The 19,111-nt window shown below is 36.8% G+C and overlaps 1 long non-coding RNA gene across 3 annotated transcripts in view; it reads left to right on the top strand.

Annotated features, from left to right (window-relative positions):
• Positions 1–19,111, top strand: part of LOC133246074 (uncharacterized) — a 195,009-nt gene that overhangs the window by 78,507 nt on the left and 97,391 nt on the right. For all 3 annotated transcript variants that reach the window (XR_009735893.1, XR_009735892.1, XR_009735891.1), the window contains exon 4: positions 6,430–6,503. This is a non-coding gene — a long non-coding RNA (uncharacterized LOC133246074). The remainder of the gene's footprint in view (positions 1–6,429; positions 6,504–19,111) is intronic.

Genomic DNA, 19,111 nt, shown 5'->3' with positions numbered 1-19,111 from the left:
AGAGGCCAATTTGAAAATGCTACATACTGTGTGATTTCAACTATATGACATGATTGAAAAGGTAAAACTATGGAGACAGTAAAAAGATCAGTGTTTGGCAGGGTTTGGCGGGTAGGAGGGTGCATAGACAGAGCACAGCATTTTTAGAGCAGTGAAAATATTGTGTATGATACTGTAATGATGGATACTTGTCATTATAAATTTGTTCAAATCCATAGAGTATAAAACACCAAAAGTGAAACATAAGGTAAATGATGGACTTTGGGTGATTATAATGTGTCAGTGTAGCTCATCAGTTGTAACAAGTGGGCCAATCTGGTGAGGAATGTTGATGGAAAGCTATACATGTGAAGGGGCAAAGTGTATATAGAAGTTTTCTTACCTTCCTCTTGATGTTGCTTTGAACCTAAAATGACTCTAAAAATTTAAAGTCTTAATTTTTTAAGTCTTTTAAAAAGTTAAGTTTGATTAGCAAAAAGAAAATACTAATAATCAAACTGATATTGTATATTTATATTGAAGTATTAATGATGTATAAGTCACTTATGACTTTTATTTTCTAGCATGAGCCACTAGGTAGATAAGATGTAAGATATGGTCCTAAGATATGAGATTTCCAAGAAGTGAATATGAATATCAACATTTAAGAAATGGATGGAACAGATTACAAAAAAGAACAGAAAGACAGAAGGAAAATGGAAGAATGTGATGTTATCATAGAGCATCATCAAAGTATTGGAGTAGTTAGCAGTGTTAAAGGAGAAGGCAATGGCAACCCACTCCAGTACTCTTGCCTGGAAAATCCCATGGATGGAGGGGCCTGGTAGGCTGCGGTCCATGGGGTCGCTAGGAGTTGGACACGACTGAGCGACTTCACTTTCACTTTTCACTTTCATGCATTGGAGAAGGAAATGGCAACCCACTCCCGTGTTCTTGCCTGGAGAATCCCAGGGACGGAGAGCCTGGTGGGCTTCCGTCTATGGAGTCGCACAGAGTTGGATACAACTGAAGCGACTTAGCAGCAGCAGCAGCAGTGTTAAAAGTGACAGACACTGTTTTAGGGACTATTATGAGAACACTGAGTTTTTACAAAGGAAGGAATGAAGGGAACAGAAGAATTTATTTTACCACAAGTCATGCAAGTGTTCAACCCTTTGCTTAGCCCACAGTCCTGAAGTTAAGTTTTTTCATTTAGGGAAACTTATGTGAGAGTATCTAGAATAAAATAATTTCAGATTTTATAATTTTTCACATAAGGAATAATCTCTATACAATGGTTCAGAGTACAGTTTTTCTTGATTTTATTTCTTCTATGAGAATATCACTTGAAAATATTGTTTATCAAAACTGACACTGTAAAATTCTTACCCAATTTGTTACCTTTCCTTCTCCAAAAGAAACTTGAAATTTTGAGTTTGGAGCCCTTTGGAATGCCCTCATCAGCACTTATCAGCAGTGTATCATTGGCCAAATCACTTAACCAACATAAGCTTCAGTTTTCTTTTTCTTAAGTAGAAGTGATTGGGTTTTTTTCAGGATATGTTAGATATTGCATGTGGTAAGTGCTTATCAAGCTACATTAATACTAAGACTTTCATGTGCGTGTGCTCAGTCATTCCTCTGTGGCTCCATGGACTGTAGCCCACCAGGCTCCTCTGTCCATGGGATTTTCCAGTCAAGAATACTGGAGTGTGTTGCTGTTTCCTACTTCAGCAGATCTTGCTGACCCATGAATCACACCTGTGTCTCCTACATTGGCAAGGAGATTATTTAGCACTGCGCCACCTGGGAATCCCATGGCTCTCACAACATATTATAAAATGCCTTCACTTTGCTTTGGTAACTCTTCCTCTCAGGTCTTTTGTCTTTGAAAAATACCTTGTAACTTATTCTCTGATCTACCCACTCTCATTTATAAGTGCTATTAGTATAAGCAATGTGACGTTCGTTGACAAAATTGAACTCCTGGCCTTCACAGAATGTTTTAATTTTTAATCCTCAGCACTCAGTGCTATTTGGCTGCTAGTAATATGTTACATTAACTAACTGAAGGACAAAATCATGACAATTTCAACAGATGCAGTAAAAATGTACATAATGATGAAAACGTACATCATTCATTTATGATAAAAAATACTCAGCAAATGAGGTTCGAACAGGCAATTCAGTAATCTAATAATGAATATCTACAACAAACAAAACAACAAAAAATCAGCAAATACTTAGTGATGAAACAATGAAATTATTTTCTTTGGAATTGGGAATAAGGCAAAGATATCATCCCTCTTATTTAACAGTTGCTCAAGTTCATAGTAATACAGCAGGTAACCAAAAAAGACAGAAAAGGTCTAATGTTTAGAAATAAAAAATAAACATAAACTTCTATTTTCAGATACTGTGAAATATATAAACATTTAAAAAATAATTCATAGTTAAATCATAAGACTTAAAGAAATTTTTGCAAGATTTCTGTGCATGAAACCAATATTTAAAAATCAGTTCATTTCTATATATCAAAAAAGGTTAGGAAACAAAATTTAGTATATGCTTTTATAATAACATCATAATGTTATGTACTTAGGAATGAATCTAAATAAAATCCTGCTAGACTTCTATACAAAAAAAAACACGGCAAACATTAAGAGAAATTAAGAAAGCCTAAATCTAAGTTGGGAGAAGGAAATGGCAACCCACTCCAGTATTCTTGCCTGGAGAATCCCAGGGACAGGGGAGCCTGGTGGGCTGCCGTCTATGGGGTCACACAGAGTCGGACATGACTGAAGCAACTTAGCAGCAAATCTAAATTGTGTTATGAAATTTGAATGGATTGGAAAACTCCATCTTATTGTCTATGAAATGCTGCAATCTAAACTCTTATGGATTCTTTTTAATTTGATAAGCTGATAGTAAAGTTTGTAAGGAAATGCAAAGGACTTAAGATTGCCAAGACTTTCTTAAAGAAGAAATGTGAGATGAGAAGACTTATTCTCAGATGCCAGAACTTATAAAGCTACATTAATTGAGACAGTGTAGTGTTGGTCATGAATAGGCAAATAGACAAATGTAGATCTGAAAGAGACCAAGGGAATCAGAAATCATCTGCTGCATATGGGAACAGTTGCTACTGCAAAATGTAGCTCTAAAATCTGCCTGGACTGCACTTTGCATGGACAGATTCTTGATTAGGGGCTCTGGGGGCCAGGGGAAGCTGTGCTGTGATAACACCACACTTCTGGGTAATGTGGCCACCTAATTTCCATTAAGTTTTAGTGCCTTTCTCTAGAAACTTAATTTATTAAAGCTCATCTGACACTTGTTTTAGACATTTTGGGGGTGAAAACCAAACTAGAACTGGGGACAAATGCCAAGATTCTCAAAGACAGAAAGGGGACCAAAGTATGTTGTGTTTAGACACAACAGCCCAACAACAAAAAGCTGTTGGATCTTTAGAGGTGCTTTTTATGGGCAATCATGTAAGTTGAATCTGTCTACTAAACCTCTAATTTCAAATGGTAGGGCTTTAGGAATAAAGAGAGGTAATGTGATACATGCAGTAGATAGATTCCGTGTAGCTCCCAGTCCTGGTAGCCGAGTACTAGGAGCGTAAGCCAACCAATTTGTAAGAATGATTAAAGTCATCACAGGCAGTTGAAATAGCAAAGGGAGAAAAAAAAAATAGCAAAGGGGGGACAAAACTGTGGTCCAAGTGTCACAAGTGGAAGTTCCACCTCTGGGAACCTAGCATGATAACATTGGGAAGAAGGAAGGTCTGAACCTCTCTCAAGTGCCTACCAGACTAGCAGTGGTGACTTTTCAATTAGAAATTAAATCATCTTTATCTGGGCTTTCTATTTTGTTCCATTGATCTATATTTCTGTCTTTGTGCCAGTACCATACTGTCTTGATGACTGTGGCTTTGTAGCAGAGCCTGAAGTCAGGCAGGTTGATTCCTCCAGTTCCATTCTTCTTTCTCAAGATTGCTTTGGCTATTCGAGGTTTGGGGAGGGAGGAGGGCAGAGGGTTCAGGATGGGGAACACGTGTATACCTGTGGCGGATTCATGTTGACATATGGCAAAACCAATACAATATTGTAAAGTTAAAATATATAAAAAAAAAAAAGAAATTAAATCAGTGCCAGAAGTATGGATGCAGAAAGATGAGAGAATGGAGCTTCCCTGACCCAATTCTGTGTAGAAGGGGCTAAAAATACAGAGCTTGAATACAAGTTAAGCAGAATTTATAGTGCCTATGTTAATGCTCTTAATTTAGACAAATTCTGCTTTTACATGCAGGTTAATCATTTTTATTCTTAGAAATAGCTCTTCTGCCTTCTGAAAAGAGCTAGACCAGTTAGCTAGAAAGTCTACTGTATTCTGTATTCAGAATACAGTGTACTACTGTATTCTGAGTTCTTTGAGTTTTTTCTCAAAAATTATATTAAAATGATAAGATCTCAAATAATTTTATGCTTGGAAAGATACTTTAAAGTAGAGCATTAAGGATATGTAATAGAGACATAGGTCATTTATTAGTTAATTATAAAAAATTATTTGGGACCTATTTTTTTAAGGAAAATATTACTTTGTTGGCTGAGAGCTGAGGAAAAACAATGGAGGGAGATATGCTGGGGGGAAAATGGACTTAAAAAAGTTTTCCACTAAACAGTATAGATAGCAGCTTCAGGTATAGCTGGATTGTGATGACCAGAAAACTATCTGTATTAATCTTTTATTTCTGAGTTTCTTTGCATTATCTTCATTCTCTGAAAGACTCTTCCCACCTAGGGGTAAAGAGGGACAGAAATAACTCAGTCCTCATGCTTATCACCTTCATAACTCTACCAAAGGAAATGCATACCTTTTCTGATGGCATTATTCAAAATCTTTGGATCAACTCTAGTCCAGAGTTGGGGACTAGAATTGGGGTTGGAGCCAGTCTAACCTAAGTCACACAGACAAAAATGTGGAAGGGAATTTCCCCAAAGTGGTACCGTGTTGATGAAAATTTTTTTCACTGCCAAATCTATTGCTTAGGAAGTATTTGCCATGCTTCTGACATCACTGGTCTTGCTAATATGCCTGCCTAGCTTTTAGAAGACAGTCAGGTTGTCTTTACTAGAGAAGTCTGCTTCCTTTTAGCTGTTCACACTTCCTGATGGGCAGAGACCATTGGAACCTGTGGTACCATGTTTTTTCCCCATAGGAATTTTAGTGATTTAAAATCAGTGGTATTTTTCAAGTCATTGTTTTTCCATTTAATAAAATACTTAATATATATGAGGGAGAAGGCAATGGCACCCCACTCCAGTACTGTTGCCCAGAAAATCCCATGGATGGAGGAGCCTGGTAGGCTGCAGTCCATGCGGTCGCTAAGATTCAGACACGACTGAGTGACTTCACTTTCACTTTCCACTTTCATGCATTGGAGAAGAAAATGGCAACCCACTCCAGTGTTCTTGCCTGGAGAATCCCAGGGACGGAGAAGCCTGGTAGGCTGCAGTCCATGGGGTCACACAGAGTCGGACATGACTGAAGCGACTTAGCAGCAGCAGCAGCAATATATATGAATTTAAAAGATGTGGTCTATAATTATTTGGCTCATATTTTGAGACACTTCTATCCCCACCAGTATTCTTAATAAGATATCTAAATTCCAAAAGTAAACTTCCTCCCACTAAGTCATTCAACAGCCATTTATTACGTGCCTGCTGGTTATACTCTATTTAGGCATGTGTGTAATGTGCACATGTGCTCAGTTGTGTCTGACTCTTTTGCAACCCCATGGACTGTAGCCCACCAGCCTCCTCTGTCCACGGGATTTTCCAGGCAAGAATACTGGAGTGGGTTGCCATTTCCTGCTCCAGGGGATCTTCCCGTTTCAGGGATTGAACCCGTGTCTCCTGTGTCTCCTATACTGGCAGGAAGATTCTTTACCACTGAGCCACCTGGAAAGCCCCATTTAGGCACAAGGAATATCAGTTAACAAATCAGTTAGGGTCTCTGTCCACAAGATCCAGCATAATGAATCTAATTTTTCCAAATTTAAATCTCTTCTCTCTCTAATCTGAGCTTAGACTTGCCCTATGTAACAAACTACATTTTTTCAACAAAAGCTTGATATTTCATATAAAGCAAAGCTATATTTGAAGGGATATCCCAATAAGTGTTGTTTGGTACAAATGACACCATTCATAGCAAACAGTAACAAGCCAGCTGCAGTTTGAGTCATGTTTCAGTAAATAAAATATGTGTATGAACTCTGACCCTCAGGCAAGGTTTCTGCAAAAAATAAAATAGGAATGTGATAAACTTCTGAAAACTAGCTTATATGTCAGAAGTTCTAGCCAAAGTGGTATTGCCAGACAGTGTTCTTGAAGCAACATATAATAAAAGAAAAACTTTTTTTTTTCTCTTATCCCTCTTTTTTAGGAAAAAACTAAAGGAGATTTAGTGAATTGAGGAGACAACTGGAGGTGGTTTAAAAGGATGGAGTGCAAAGAAAGGTAAGTAGAATTTGTAGGAAATAGCTTTATTTTCTTCCTTGGTCCCTGGTGTCACTGGCTTAGGCTTTTGGTGGCAGCCATTATAGTTTAGTTATCTGAAGGGCAAGAAAGCTCAAAGACAAACTGGAAGAATCAAAGTCACATAATCTGAAATATAGAGTTGTGATCATAAATACCAACACAGTCAAGACCTCCTCCAAGTGCTGGCATTTCTGAAAGCAGTTGCAGCCATGTGCCAAGCCTGGCAGGGGACATGTGGGTGACAGCCCAGACTGACCTCTGTGCGGGTGGTCAGTTCTGTCCACTGATGCACATCTTGCTTCAAGGATGAGATTTCCTTTGAGGACTCTGGGTGAACTCTTGGAGCTGCCTAACTGGCTGACCTGGGAAACCCACACCAAGGGCCAAAGGCACCAGAGGGGATCAGGTTTAGACTTTTGGCCATCTGCATGCAATCTCTGCCTCGTTCTGGGAAGCAGGCAAAAGGCTCATCCCTTTGCAAAGCTGAGAGAAGATTTTCCAAGGAAACACAAAAGCCAAGGTCAATTTAGATTCAGAAAGTCACTGCACCAAAGATTCCATGAACCTCTCCATGCAAAATGAGAGGCGGTTCTGGATCAAGCTAGATCTTAACACATGTGCAAAATGGACCACCCAAGAGGTTGCTCTTCCTGAGAAAAATGGCTTGCCTTCCTTCTGCCTTCCTGTGTTTGCAACAGTGAGCCCAGGAGCAAGCTGATGACACCAGTCTAGGGACATAGAGAACCATTCCTAGTCACTGTGAACATCAAAGACAGCAGGAGAGAAAACTATTCAAAGCCTTCAACAATGGCTATTACATGCAGAACACTTCCAATGGTAAAGTGTAGGAAAGGGTTTAACAAATGAAAACAGCCAACTCTATAATGGATTTTTTATTCACCTTCCTTTCACATTTGCACAATATGACAAATTCAGGCAGAGGTGCCCTGGGGATATCTTAGAATAATTCATAACCAACTGGTTTTGCTATTATATCACTACTCCTGATGGTCCACAGTCTAAGCCTCCCTTTTCATATAATATCCTTTGTATTGTTTATTCTTTCTGTTATGTGATTTGCCTTTTCAGCTCTCTTTTCCAAATAAGACAGTTTAGCTTAGGCTTTGACATCTACTAATACACAAGATCTTCTTCAGGTAGTAGTATACTTAGTGTTTTCACTTAGATGTGAAGTTTTGTATCCTATCCTATCAGCTGGTTATATGAAAGAATCTTTAAAGGCTGGGCCCAAAATAACCTCAGCCAAGTTCACCAATTTGCAGACTCCAGACTAAATCTGGCCTGCAGATATTTTGTTTGGCTGGGCCAGTGATTTTTGTTTTGTCTTGGTTTTGTTTGGTCTTGTTTTGTAATTGAATTTGAATGACTTTTGGCAGAAGCTTGTCTTTCAAATTCCATAGATCCCTCCTTTCTCTGTCATCATAACCCTTATGGGCATTTGGATTTGTGATGCCTGCTCTATACAGTAAGTGGTGATAGTAAGCATCCATGTCTCATTCCCAATCCTATGATAAAAGCTTGAAATTTTACCTCTAAATTTGAAATGATTTTTTTGTATTTGTACTATTTGTATTCTTTTGAGATGCTTATCATTAGATAAATATCTTTCTAGAGTATTTTAAGTTATTATCATGAACAAGTATTGAATTTTACCAAATGCTTTTCCTGCCTCTATTGTAAGCCATATTTTTTTTTCCTTTTCTCTGTTAATTACTAAATTACATTGCCTGATTACCAAATGTTAATTCAACATCATATTCTCAGAATAAATCCTTCTTGGTTGTGATATATGATCCTTTCTGTGTAGAGCTTGAATTATGTTTGCAATTATTTTCTTTAGAATTTTTACCTAGTTTGAAGAGAGAGTTTAGTTTTTAGCTTTACTTTTTGGAAAAGGAAATGCCCTTGCTTTTGGGTTCTGGAGGTCAAGGAAGTGCTCAGCTCATTATAGAAGTCAACAGGGATTTCCTCTTCTCTAATCTTTGGAAGACCTTGAGTAATATGTATGTTATTTAAAGTTCCGGGGAGGTTGGAATTTCAAGTTCAATTTCTTTAATAGATGTAGAACTATTCATATCTTCTTTTTCTTTAAGTGGCACTTTGGTAATTTGAGATTTTCTAGAAATTTGACGTTTTTTACAAATAAGTTTTCAAGGTAATTATTGTAATGTTCTAAATCAGGGGTCCCCAACCTTCAGGCTGTGGACCAGTACATCCTGTCAGATCAGTGGTGGCATTAGATTAGGGCTTCCCAGGTGCTGCAGTGGTAAAGAATCTGCCTGCCAGTACAGGAGAAACAGGAGATGTGGGTTTGACCCCTTGGTTGGGAAGATCCCCTGGAGTAGGAAACTCACTCCAGTATTCTTGCCTGGGAAGTCCCATGGACAGAGGAGCCTGGTGGGCTACAGTCCTCGGGGTTGTAAAGAGTCAGACAGGACTGAGCGACTGAGCACACAGGCACAATAAATGTAATGAGTTTGAGTCATCATGAAGCCATCACCCCCATTTCTTAATCCATGGAAAACTGTCTGGTCCTTGGTTACCAAGGACAGTTCTAAATAGTATCTTATTATTACCTTCTAAATGCCTGCATAATTTCTAGTGATGTCTCCTTTTTTCATTTCTGATATTGGTAGTTTGAGCCTTTTCTCTTTTTCATTAATCTTGCTAGGAGTTTATTTATTTTATTAATCTTTTTTCATAGCTAACTTTTGGCTTTATTTATTTTCTTTATAGCAACTGAACAATAATAACAGTTATAAGTTTGTTTTAGTTTAATTAGTTTTAATTCTTAATAACTCAGATATGACTGTATCATCAGACAATCAAGAATCCCAGTGCTGGCAACTAGGTGTAGAATCTATGTGAATGTGATAGCTACAGACTCTAACAGTCCAGGTATGTTATGTAGGTGGCCCAAATATAATTAGCAGCATTACTCTCAGGGATGTGGTTTTCTGAGATGGTGAATGCCTCATGGAATCATTCTAATCAAGTCAAATACCTCCTCAATTTACATTCTTTATTACAATATTCGATGTATATTAGAACAGCACAGAATTTTTTTGTGTTCTCTATAAAAGGAATTAGGCTCTAGATAGATTATTTTTTCTTCTATATAAATATCCAGTGAGACAATTTGGGAGTTGTGCAGGTGTAAGACGAATATTTAATTGCAGGACACTATGTATCCCTGAACCTTCTTACTGAATACCCATAAGGTTTCCCAATTAGTGTGACAAAAAGTGGAGAAGTCTCCTAAAATTTCCAAAATGCCTGGCTAGGTGGCTCTACCATTCCCTTTGAGATATGACCACTGTAATAGGGGAGAAGTCATATAACAGATGACCTTCACTTTTTTGTTGTCACAAGTGCTTCTTTCTTTCCACCTCCATCATCATTCAGAATTGACTACCAGACTCAGATTCCACTTTCCCTTTCCTGCTCAGAGAGGTTGTGGCTTCCTGGGACTTGCCCTAACAGAGGCTTCCTCTAGGCTGAATTGAGTCTATTCCTATTATTAATATGTAATAGTGTTCATTCACCACCACTACACTGATGCTAGTGCAAGATCTGTCCCCAACCTGTGTGGCAGCAGTTTTGGTCTTTCTAAAGTCCTGTGTATATACTTCTTTACTTGGGCTGTTCTGGACTCACTTCTAGTACTGACCACTCATTTCCAGTGAGTGGTCATCTCAGCATAAGGCTCCCTCCCAGTCCCTTGTACTTCAAGGAGATCCAACCAGTCCATCCTAAAGGAAATCAGTCCTGAATATTCATTGGAAGGGATGATGCTGAAGCTGAAACTCCAATACTTTGGCCACCTGATGCAAAGAACTGACTCATTAGAAAAGATCCTGATGCTGGAAAAGATTGAAGGTGGGAGGAAAAGGGGATGACAGAGGATGAGATGGTTGGATGGCATCACCGACTTGATGGACATGAGTTTGCGTAAGCTCTGGGAGTTGGTGATAGACTTCCTAGAGGAAGCCTGGCGTGCTGCAGTCCATGGGGTCGCAAAGAGTTGGACACGACTGAGTGACTGAACTGAACTAGAGGTCCCAGGGGATTTTCCAGATGCAAAATTGGCATCAAGGCTGATTGAAGGTCCTGATTGGGTTTGGAACTCCAGTTCACTACATATTTTAGGAGCACTGCCTGGATTATCTGTCAGTTTCAAATTCCTCATCCATGCTTTTATCTAGTTGTCACTTCTGCCCCTTAACTACGTCCTTTCTTGGACCAACATGGTGTTGTGTACCAGTTACAAAACTGGCAGTCTCTAGTCTAGTAGAGAATTCTGTGATGACATTAACACAACAAATTATGGGGGCTGCAGCCTCCAGTCCCATAGCTAGCTGGGATTTCCCTGACTAATGGATTCACTATCTGCTTGATACTGGGGCCCTCACCTTGAGGCCTTGTGACACTGTATGCATCGAGATAGCTTCCCCACTCCTAGTACTACACCTACCATGTTATACATCAAATCTCTTCCTACTTTTTCTTTGGTATGAGTTGCTGCTTACCTACTAAGCTAGAAGTGAGGCTGTGGGTCATTGGCAGTGTGACCAGTGACTCTCTGTTGCAAAGGCTGCTTAGGTAACTGACCTTACTTGATGAAAATCCTCATTGTGTTGAAACTCCTTCTCCTGGTGAAACTCCTACTAACTATCCCTGTAGACCCAGAGGCTTCCACTGCCAAGCAAACCATGTCCCCAGCTGCTCACCAGTATACTGCCAAGTCAGGGTAGAAAAGGAGCCTGATTTTTTGTTCTGTTTTGTTTATTGTTCTACTTATGCTTTCCTGTTTCTTACTACAACCCGGCAGTAATTGTCAGAGTGACATATGCAACTAATTGTAACACAACTAACAAATGGGACATACTCAAACCAATTTGAACACAATTTGCACATGGTCAACAAGTGGTTGATCAAACTTTCCCCGAGCGTAGGTATGGTATTAATATAACAAGACAGGGCAAACCTAGGGAAAGCACTTTTTTTTTCTTTTAATAAAGGGTACCATTTATCTAAGCAGTTGTACTGATCCCAGATCTTGATTGCACTTCCATGTACATCAACCTTATTCATGAATGTTTCTTCATTTCTGGTTCTGTCCTTACTTTCCTATGTCCAAACATTTTTCTGTTCTCTGGATTCAAGTCTTAAGCAACCTTTTCACTTGCCAGGATTAGCAGTATTCATCTTCTATCAAATGCAGACAAACCCAAGACGTGAGCAGAGATGCATAAATGAGTGATCTGTTGGGAAGGTTGGCTTCATTCTAATTTTGGCCACAAGCTGACTCCTCTTGTGTGCAGAATGCTCCTAAATTAGGTGCTTGAGGTAGGTAGTGCTAACAGTGTATTATAAAATGAGAACATTCACAGAATGGACCTTGAGGGGATATCAATGCGTATAAGCACATAGACACTGACTAAAACTTTTCTTTGTAAATATTTTCTTTATAGTTAGTCACTAAAAATTACAGAGTTTCAGTCACCAAAATGTATTTCTTATGCATAATCATTGAAACCAGAAATGTAACCCAATTCTGCATTTGAAACAGGACATTTTATTCTGGTTTTGTTCATGGGAAATGGCTGACTTTAAAAGAGTGGAAAATTGAAATTTAGAAGCTTATGAATAAGAATCATAATGCACAAAGCACTTTGATAAGTCAGATTTTATCTATAAAATTAAAAGTGGCCAAAGAATATTGTAGTGTTGACTTTGTAAGGAACTAAGCTATATCTAAGTTCAACTTTTAACTGTTCAAAAACTTTCTAAAATACCTGTTTAAATGGATTTATTCTAAAACTCAGGGATGGTTCCAACTGAACCTATGGGGCCACAGTTCCAGATCACATACGTCTCCTTGTAATACCTTTGTACATTACTTGGCTTGATCAACAATGGTCAGATCAGATATCTGAGAAAATTTTTTCTCATTTGACAGCAAGCCTGTTGCAGAGGGATCGCAAACAAAAATAAATAAATAAATAAGTAAATAAACCTATTACTATCCACCTTCTGTGGCCTTTTTCCATTAACATGCTGTGTTGCTAACAGAAAAGTATGCCATGGAAAGTGAATAAGCTACTTTCTTTAAGAAGCACAAACTGGGAGATTAGGAAGAAGAACTCAAAACATACTAAAATTCCACTTCTGGGAATTTTTATACATTATATTTCCTTAGTATAAAGATCTATATCCAAGACATATATATATAACAGAAAAAGAGAAAAAAAAAAAGCAACAGAAAATTGGTTAAGTATATGTCCTCCATATTACAAAATCCTGTGTTATTACAGTTCTTAATGTTGATCTGTATTAAATATCATTGAAAATATTTGCAAAAGAATATCAAAAGTTTTGTGGAAAAATAAATTATGAAACATACCTAGTTGGCCAAATATTTGTAAAATTAAATTTTTCTTGTGTTCATACAAAATCTGGATAGAGATGCATACGTCTATAATAATGGTAATTACTTCTGAATGGGAGATATTAGTTTTTTTTTAACTTTACTATGTCTAATCTTTCTGCAATGGATTTGGATTGATTATATAATAAATATGCTCAGTACAATAAAAAATATAGTATTTCCCAGAGTCTCAGTCTCTAGTTAATGATGTAACTAGTAGGAATGAAAGTAGGCCCATAGCATTATAGAGTGGCTTCATGGCCTTTCTAACTGTTACTTAAACTGCCAGCTCTCTTGCTTTGTAAACTTCTGTCCTACATTAAATGACACATAAGTTGATAGAAAACACTTGCTAGCCTTAGCTTTTGCTGTAAGTAAAAGGGACTTATTTTATCATGTAGTTTGAATGAAATTTACAATATAGATGTGGCTGATTATAAGCATATCATGAAGTTATGTGCATTAAAATTGCATCAAAATAGTTTATACATCTTAATTATTGACTGCTGTTTTTAATAAGAAAAGACAAGAGACCAGGAAGATAGGCCATGTCACAGCTCAAACTACGAATGGCTGAAGTATAGCATATTTAGTCTTCAGTTTCCATTTTGACTCAGGCAGAGCTATGTTTTCTCCAGTTGTGTAATCCACTACACACTTTTGCATCTTTCTTAGTATTAGTTATCAGAGTATTAGAAGATTAAAACTAGTATTGCACTTGAGTCTTTATTGCACATTGTTATCCAAAAGTCTTTAACTTTTAAGAAACATTGTTTTACCATAAGAGAAAAATGAATCTGTGAGCATTGACTCATTTCAAGTTTTTCTTCAGAAGAGATTGATCTGATAGCATCAGACAGCACCTAATAGTGGTGTTTATAAAAAGAGAAAGATGTCATACTGAAAGATGCCTTTACTCAAAGGCAAGTGGCAGAATTCATTGATTATAAGAAAGCAAATCTGAAAATGACAATTCTTCCACATATTGAAGCTATGGGTGAGGTGCTTTATGCATTATCTCTAAACCTTACTACAAAACATCCTGTTTTACAGATGAGGGAACCAAAATAAACTTTCCAACCCAACAAGATGAGAAATGGCAGAGTCAATATTTTAGATAATTTTGTTTTATTTCAGTCTTACATTCCATGAAATTGCAATAACCCTGTAACTACCATGCTTTTCACAGTGCCACATATAATACATACTGTAGATCGTAAACTGATAGGACAGTCAAAAGAAGTGTTTATCATATTCACATTTATGGCTAATGAAAAATTTTGTAATATAGAAAAAACTCTAAGAGACATTCAATTTTTGTTACTATATTATAAATCCTGTCTTTTCTTTCCTGAAAGGTATACAAAACATTTAAAATTGCTTATGGAGAATAAAAAAGTCTTTTACTCGGTTTTGATCCAATTCCAAACCAAAGGAACTCTTGTGCTGGGGTTTGAAACAAAGTGCTGAAATGATAAATGTCCTATGCTAGTCTGTAAACCACAGTCCCTCTATTCAGATGACCTCAAGGCTTGACCAGAGAATATTCAGCTGCTTCTTCCGGTTACCTTTTCATGCTGGCTTGTCCTTAACATAGCTAATGCTCCCCAGATGTATCAGCTGCTTATTCTCTTTAACCCTCGCTGATCTTGCATGCAGCACTGGCTGCTTTCTTCAGACACAGCGGAAAAGAAATAACTCCTTAACGGAGAAAATTGCAAATATTTCAAGTGTCTTCAGGGGGTGACAATGCCATGCAGGTTTTTGTTTTAAATGTTTTATTTTTGAACATTTACCCCCAAAAATATAGGGAACAATGTAGTAAACTCCCCATGTGCCATTATCCAGCTTTAACAAAATACCCTTACCCTATATTCATCTTGCCAAATTCTTTTGTGACAAATTCCAGACAACATTTTATTTTATGAACAAATATTTCAGTATGTAACTCTAAAAGAAAAGGACTTTTTTATATAACACAATATCATGATATTTTTTAAATTAATAATTCCTGAATATTATCAAATATTCAGTGTTCAAATTTCCAATTATTGCTTTAATGTTACAAATTTTTCTAGTTTGAATCAGGATCCAAACAAGGCTCACATGTGATTGGTTAATATATTCATTTGAAGTTGCTTTTCATCTATTGGTTTCTGACTCTGTCTTTTTTTTTCTCTTTGTAATGTGTTTGCTGAAGAAACTTGATTGTATGTCCTATAGGATTTTGCTGATTACATCCCCAAAGTATAGTTTAATGTGTTCCTCTTCCTTCTGAATTTTTTATAAATTAGTCTTTGAACCTGGAGGACTGACCAGATTCAGACTTGATTTTCTGAAAATACTTTTTTTTTTAGGAGGCACTTTTTTCCTCCATCAGGAGACACCTGTCTGGTTATCTTGCTCTTTCTGATGTTAGCAGTAACTGTATGCCTAGATCCATTAATTCAGGAGACCCCAACCTCCCAGCCATCCACAGGTACCTCCTGTCAGATCAGCAGCAGCATTAGATTAGAAATAAAGTGCACAATATATGTAATGCACGTGAATCATCCCCAAACCTTCCCACCCCATCCCTGGTATGTGGAAAATTGTCTACGCGAAATTGGTCCCTGGTGCCAAAAAGCCTGAGGACCCCTGCTTTCATTTTGGGTTACAAGACAGTGATATTCTATCAGTTATTTTTTATTTATTTGCTAAAATACCAAAATAAAGAAAATCTTGCTATTCTATTTCATTATCCAGTAGTTCTTTGTTTATAAGTTTTCAAGATAATGAGTTGGTTCACTAGTGTCTTTCAATTGCTGATAAATTTTTAATTATCATTATGAACTCCTGGATTTAAACTTATTTGATATATTTCAATCTTTTGAAGTATTTTTTCCTCTCATTGGTCTTTGTATTGTCTCATCTTTGACAATCTCTGCAAGTTGGTTCCCAAATCTTTGACATAAACCTAGTGATATTTGATAGCTTCCTTATTATTTGATGTGACAAGAGCATACAACATGATCTGTACATTTCCTGTCCCGGTCCTGGAATTAGCTATTTCTCCAAGGAGCTCTGGCTCCTTTCAGAAAGAAAGAAAGTAGATTTCAGCACTAAATTCTAGGTTCTGGAGGTACTCGTTGTTAATGGGTGCATCAGTATTTATGGGAATTTTCAGTTGAAAAATTTAGAAAATAGTTTTTTTCAAGTAAAAAATATCATTGATTTATATTGATACTTCAAATTCAGGACTAAAAGGTCTTTACTTAATCTCTTCTTTCTGACATCTGTTTTTCCTTTCTCCCTTGCCAAGAATCTTGCTTGTGAAGGACACTGAATTACAGAATTATAAGATCATAGAATTATACTTTATATACATACCATTTTTGAATTGCAGTACAATCACTACTACCTATAAAATGACTGAAAAAACATATTTACGTGCAAGCTCAGTTGTGTCCAACTCTTTGCGACCCAAAGGACTGCAGCCTGCCAGCTCCTCTGTCCATGGAATTTTCCAGGCAAGAATGCTGGAGTAGGTTGCCATTTCCTCCTCCAGAGGATCTTCCCCTCCCAGGGATTGAACCAGCATCTCCTGTGTCTCCTACATCTCCCACATTGGCAGGCAAATTCTTTACCTCTGACTCACCTAAAAAAACTGTTTAAATTTTTCCAGCAATTTTTGTCATTTAGGGCATATACTGTTAGGGATGTACAGCCCAAAACTTTTTTTAAGTTATTTTGATTAGTTTCTGTGTTATTATGCCAGCAACTAGTTACCCATTTAGATTCATTTATCTCATTTTAACTTCAGTGTTTAGAGATACAACTTTTTTTGTCTGACTCTTTTTGACCCCATGGACTGTAGCCCGCCACACTCCTCTGTCCATGAGGGTTCTCCAAGCAAAAATACTGGAGTGGATTACCATGCCCTCCTCCAGGGGATCTTCCCAACCCAGGGATCGAACCCAGGTCTCCCTCATTGCAGGTGGATTCTTTACCATCTGAGCCACCAGGGAAGCCCATAAAATGCTTGCATGGTTTCAAAGTCAGTTCTATAAAACAAAATATGTTTAAAGCAGTCTGTGTTCTATCCCTGTTCCTTCTTGCCATTTACTCTATACCCCTGGGGAAGATGTCACCTTTAGAATTGGTACATTATGTAGTAGAACTTCCCTTGTAGCTCAGTTGGTAGAGAATCTTCCTGAAATGCAGGAGACCTGGATTCAATTCATGGGTCAGAAAGGTCCCCTGGAGAAGGAAATGGCAACCCACTCCAGTATTCTTGCCCGGAGAATCCCATGGACAGAGGAGCCTGGAAGGCTACAGTTCATGGGATCACAAGAGTCGGACACAACTGAGCAACTAAACCACCACTACCTTTAAGATCATTAATTACTGAGACCTGTTCAAGAGCAAGCATTATGTACTTTCTTTTTAATCATTGTTTATTCATAGTGCTACAATTAACTATATGCTAATGCTCACCACCAGTCCTTATATATTACCAGTCCTTTTAGTTGTCTGAAGGTTAATTTTCTAGTAGATACCTCAGGACTAACTCATGGGATATTGAAAAGAGTTTGACTTTACACTTGGAAAACAATTTATCTGAATATAAAATACTTGGCTGAGATTTTCATTTTTGGTTTACCCCAGAAGGCATAAAATTTTGCTATTGGATTCTTAACAATTTGCTTTTCTTTCATTTTTACATGATTTAGACTTTTAATCCAGATGTCAAAAGAATGTACTCACTTTCTTGAATGACCTATAATTTTGTTAGATTTTCTCAGTGTTCTCAGTCTATTTTCCCAGGCACATAATGTGCCCTTTCAATGTGTACATTCAGAGCATATTTATATATGTATATCCTAAATTTTAGGAAAGTTTGTCAATTTTTATATCTAATTTTATTGTTTTGGTTTTCTTCTTTGGGGATTTTTTTTTAAATACATATTTTATTTCTTCTTTACCTACCTTCCATAACACTAGATGTAGCAGAGATTTTCAGAGGGCTGATATCTGAATTATACCTATAAAAGCCCAACTTTGAGGAAGAAGTATAATTTTAGGGCACATAGTCCAAGAATAAAAGTGATTAACAACTGGGTGAGTTGAATGTCTGTTCTCTATGATTCAGACAATCAATAGGCTTCCAGGTTCCTACTAATATTATGCTCTCTTATTTTATTAAATGGCCAAAATAAGAAATTATATGAAATTTACTATTGAATTTAAGATTATGCAGTTTCCAAAGTAAAGTTTACAAAATAGTCCCAGAGGGAACTGTTTATGCTTTATTCCTAGGCATAACTTCATTTTCCCTAAGAGCTATGTTTCATTTTTTTTTTTTATATAAGAATCATCATAGCTAGGGTTTCTATTTTCTCCTGGCTCCTAAGAATCTGGGCCAAATTGTGCTCAGTCTTGCAATGATAAACATAATCACTCAGAGATCCTTATTGCATGCATAATTTCTTTAACTTGATCCCAACTTTTACTTTAAAAATTTTAAACTTTCATGTCAAAGTACAAGCTTGCAGAGAAATTGTATACAAAATTTAGTTTGAATATTCAATTTTTCTTGGAAAGTCAGAACACTTCAACAGATGCTTATTCTAAAAGAGTGTATGTTATATTAAAACTATTGTTCTTGAATTAATTATTTTATTTTATTTATAAAACTGAAGCTTCCATTCCAATTTAATTTTAAAATCTCAGTGACTATCAAAATGAATGGTTTACTTAGGGGATCATTCTATGCTTTTTTTTTTTTACGCTTTTAAAAAAAAAATCTTGACAAAATGTAATTAATAATGAACTGATGAATTTACAGTGCAGATGCCAATCACTGAAATCTAGTCATTCCATTTACAAGTCTAGATCATGTAATACAGGGGAAGGAAAAAAGCTAAATCTTTTCCTAAAAATTCCTCCACTGGGTTCACTAACTTTTATAAGAAAGTTGGCATAATATATGATCATTCTAAATAGCTTCCTCTTTAAAGTAGGTCAAGACACAAACCACTTCAGTAAAGTCACTTATTATTTCTATGTAAGCTAGTTTCACTTTACTCTCTACATTTCTCTTCCTCCTATCTTTGCATTCTGTTTTCTTAAATTTACATGGGTAAATGTCTTGCGG

The sequence above is a fragment of the Bos javanicus genome, chromosome 4 (genome assembly GCF_032452875.1).
Source record: "Bos javanicus breed banteng chromosome 4, ARS-OSU_banteng_1.0, whole genome shotgun sequence".
Classification (NCBI taxonomy): domain Eukaryota; kingdom Metazoa; phylum Chordata; class Mammalia; order Artiodactyla; family Bovidae; genus Bos; species Bos javanicus.
The sequence above is the reverse complement of the archived record's forward strand: the minus strand, read 5'-3'. Positions and strand labels throughout refer to the sequence as shown.